This window comes from Sebastes umbrosus, chromosome 17 (assembly GCF_015220745.1).
Source record: "Sebastes umbrosus isolate fSebUmb1 chromosome 17, fSebUmb1.pri, whole genome shotgun sequence".
Taxonomy (NCBI): Eukaryota; Metazoa; Chordata; class Actinopteri; order Perciformes; family Sebastidae; genus Sebastes; species Sebastes umbrosus.
In genome coordinates, this window is record NC_051285.1 from 22,666,714 (window position 1) to 22,671,655 (window position 4,942).

The following is a 4,942-nucleotide window of genomic DNA, read 5'->3' on the forward strand; positions in this document are numbered from 1 at the left end:
ATAACAAAATTAAAACACACTCCCAAGAATGATTATTTTCTTCTTTTTTTTTAATGAAAAGAGCCAGTTCCAGTGTGTTTACTAGAAATTAACATGGAGAACAACTTCACAATCCAGCCATCAGGTTTTGTACTGCACACTTTAGGATGCTATTATGGTAACAGTTTATCATATTTAGCTATAACCAACAGAAGAGAAGACAAGACAGCAATTAAGTCACATGATGGGAAAGCATCAGTCATGTCACCAACACAGGAACCAGATGAATCAGAGCTGCTGCTAATCAAACATGTAAGAAATTGGAAGAGGAAGAAGTACATGTGTTTGTCCAGAGAGCACCTCCTCAAACCTCTTTATGCAGCTAGTGTGACTATGTATTGCACATCTGTTCTGCCTGGCTGGGAGTTTGACGTCATCATGCCAACAAAGTATAGTCACGTGATCTACTCTGATGATCAATTTCCACACACATCACTTTTCTTGTCATCTACATCCTTGTACTGTAACTCCACGGGGGAAAGATGCTGCCGCTGTCTAAACCTCGAGCATCTAAACTTCATTCTTCTCTGGGGAGCCATCATGGAGGCATGGAAGGCCTGTGTATATTTGAAATGATAATCTTGACACTGGCTGACTTGCTACGGATTCTCTGAAGCGTATTTCAGTATAACTCCACTTGACGTTTTGCATATTATTTTGTGCTACAAGATGATTTAGAGATGCTTTTTTCAAGCTTTTATTTCTGAGATCGACTCTCATAGTTTATACGGCCCAAAGCCCATGTACGCTAAGAATACATTTTGTTATATAAGGAGGCCAATTAAACTAGGTCCATACATATTTGATAAAAAAGACCCCTAATTCATCTTTCTCTATGAATGTGGGTTTATAACTTTGTTGTCTGTATTACTGACATTGTAATAGGCATTATTGTTGTTCAGTATTCATTTGTCTTGTACTTGACATCACATCATAACATGAGATCAACAGATTAAATACATATACTTTATATATATGCTACTGAATTTAAACTAGGGCTGCACAATTAATTGAAATTGTATCAAAATCGCAATAAAGCCAACTGCAAAGTCAATATATTTGGCAAAATACCATTTCAAATTAAATATTGTCGTGCTGCAGAGATGTCCTGACCTACACATCATATCAAACATCTTTGTTTGATAGAGATCCCTGCAAAAATCGCATCATCATAATCATTTTAATATGTTTAAATAAATAAAAATGATCATTCCCTCAAAACATATCGCAGTTGTAACATCAGTCAACATAATTGCAATTAGATATTTTTTTTCAAAATCGTGCAGCCCTAATTTAAACCGAATTTTGCCATTCACACCAAAGAATTGCTGTCAAAAACAAAACAATCATGACAAGCAGTTTTATCATATTGAGCTAAAATCAACTGAAATCTTGCGACTGAAACACATTCAGGTTGTGAATGCATGTTAAAATGTTCAGATTTGTATCACAATATTGTTAATATGCACGGTAAAATTCACTTGACAGATACATATCACTTTTTTGGGGATGTGTGTGTATGTCTAAAAACAAGAAAAAGTGTGTACAGCCATGCTAGTGGTCTCAAGCACAGCGTTGCTTTGAGCTAAATGCTTATATCAGCAACAGACATCTTGACCTGCAGATGGCACTATATAAAAGGTCAGGGGAGTAATATTTGTAACAAATAATCCTCTGGGGACCATGAACGTCTGTACCAAATTTAAGTCCATCCAATAGTTGTTGAGATATTTCATTCAGGACTGAAGTGGTGGACCGACCTACCGACCAACATTTCCATCCCTTTTTTAGCCATGTTGCTAACATGGCTAAAAAAAAATTTGAATTATTATTTAAATTTGTGTTTAATCCTGTGAATTAAAATTGTGAATTAAAATTTAAAACAATCTTAATATGCTGCACTTGTCAACACTAGAGGTGTAAGAAAATATTGATAGACTTGAGTTTATGTTTTGTGATACTGAATCGATTCTTAAAACCACTGTATTGATTTTTAACTAATAGTTTATATGCAAAAAAATATGGCATTTTTTGTTGTTTTGATGTTGAATGTTACAGGGACTGTGCTAAATGCAAATGCAGATCCCACTGTTCTGATTGACTAAAAAAAGTAAAGCTTCTTTTTACTGACATATCGCAATATATCTTGCTTACAGTATCACAATATATTAAATTGTATCCCCTGTATCATGATACGTATCGTATCGCCAGATTCTTGCCAATACACAGGCTGAGTCAACACCGTATTATACATAACAACATGTGATACAAATATGCATCTTTGCAAAATTTCAGTTACAGGAATAATGTTTTAACTCAAGTCGTTTGATCCTCGTATTTTTTTCTGATAAGTGCTGATAGAGGACAGTCTAGATTCGTGTCAAATATTCCTATATATGGACATTTCCTCGTATACTGTAACTGAAGTCAATCATAAAACCATGACCGAACCTTTGCAACATTTCTCACAAAATTAACACAGTTGCAGAAAAAGCAACATCACAGTTTTATTGACCACAGTGAGCGATGAGATGGGCTTTTAAAAAAATGCTTTACTGCTACATTTGACTCTCTCTTTTCTTTCTATCATGCGTGTAAAGGAAGACCAACGGGAACAGCTACAGATCCTTCTGCTGTGCACACAGCCGCTCTGAGGTTAACACACTGCACCGAGGCAGCACAATAATAAAGCCTGGATTGAATTGGAACGATGTAAGCAGGGCCTCCGTATCCGAGGCCCACTTTGTAGCGGTCACCTTTTAGCGATATTCACCGCTTTGCATCGGCTAAAACGTGACGTACAAAATACAAGTCTTTTTGTGATATAGCAGCATTGTATTAGTCACAGTGCACCTCAAAGAATTATGAAGAGTATAGTCGGTACATGAAGGTAAAAACATTGTCTAAATACAAGGACCAGTTACTACAATATGAAAATATTACATTTTGCTTAAGAGAAACAATCCATCATGAAAAGGAAGAGCATCACAGGTTAGATTACATGAGTTTTTGGGTCTCTGGAGGGAGGCAGGGCGGCGGGGGGTGAAACAGCACAGCGTTACTATGAGAGTCATACCTGAAGAGTTCTTACCCCCGTTAGGAAGGAAGGAGGTGATCTGCTTTTTTTTCTTCATCATCATCATCAGTCCAATGAATCCTTGAATTCAATATTTGGTACAGGAAATAACACAATGTTTAAAAATGAGCAATAAAGTACAAACAGGAATAATTAAGTCCCCACAAATAAGCAATGCACGGATATACAATGTTCTCAAAACCTTATCATACACACTGTAACAACTTTCCTCTTTTCAAGTGCAAAACACAAATGGAAGATTTTTTTTTTTTTTTACACACACTGACACTCACAGAGACACTGGCCCTTCGGTTTATATGAATTAAAGAGAAAATGTTTCCTTCGATGTGTCTCTCGAGTACAAACGTCTGAGGTCAGCACTGACTCAACTGCTCAGCAAGTCCATACAGCCTGGAATTAAAGAAATTGCTTCGACAGCCATTTTGCATATAAAGTCCGTATAAAAAAATCAAGGAGGAGATAGCAACAGGCCCTCTTCAAAGGTTAACGCTACACCTACTGCGAGCTAAGCCGGAGAGACCGGAGGAGTGAACAGCTTGTTTGGTTGAAGTCTCTCCAGCTGAAATAAAGGCGAGAGGTAAAAACAGGAATGCGGTATGTTGACCCACGTTTACTGAGGTCTGATAACAGTGAAACCGTAATACTGCAACGCACAGCACGCCTCAAGATCCTCATTGTCACGGCAGAGTTGGAAGATGGCGTTCTGTCCTAACAGGCTTTCATACAAAACAAAGATTCATGTAAAAAAAAACTGTAGATACACAGTTGCAGTAAATGTCCTAACACGATGAAGAAGTTTGACTGTAGAAAAATATATAGCCTATATCAAAGTCACTTCGACAGAAAATAAATCCAACGAGCAAAATTCAGGATAATTTTACAAATTCATATAATGACAACAAGGGAGGACCAGATTACACAAGGCTAAGCTGAAGGCATTTTGGTTGTAGAAACTAGGGACAGGGCGTTTAGTTGAAATCTGGAAAAGGGGCAACTGGAATATCTTTTTAAATACTACAAAAACACTAACAAAGCTTGTGAACTCTTAACTTAGGTGTAAAAGTTTATATTCAGTCACTCGGATTTCGATTTGTTTGGGTTTTTATGGACACACAAGGTGAACCTTCCCTCTTAAATCCAATGTGTTTTCAAGTCAGCTTTAATCAATAATTTATGTGTGCCGAATCCCTGGACTATCAGAGTGCGTCTTTGTCAGACTGCACAACTATTTATTGCCTCTATCTAAGAGAAGAGAACACTAATAAATTAAATAATAAGGAACACAAGTCTCCCCTCTTCCCACACCTCAATCTTTCTTTACAAGTATTTCTTTTGCAAATGCTTAAGTCATAAATTACTGTATATATTAACAGCATGGTATCAAAAAATTCAGTATGGCATCAGTTTAAAAAAATGTGCAAAATAATTCTGATCCTTAGCTACCAGATTAGAAAACACCAGTTCTCCATTAATCACAGATTCTTCCCATAGAGTGAATGAACTGATGTAATATGGAGTTTTAACAGGAAGCTATGACGTTTTGAAAAGCTGGATAAACTGCAGTTTGTGTCACATTGTTCCACGCCGTTTACAGCCCCAAATTGAAGTGTCAATCTGCACTGACTTCATACATTATAGTTGATTTATGAGCCAAAGTTTTGAACTGTTTTATAATAAGAAGATTTTAAAGAGGACCTATTATGCTCATTTTCAGGTGCATACTTTACTTTTAAGGGTTTCTACAAAAACGCTTTATTTTTCTCAAACTGGCTTTTCACCCTCTGTCTGAAACGCTCTGTTTGAGCT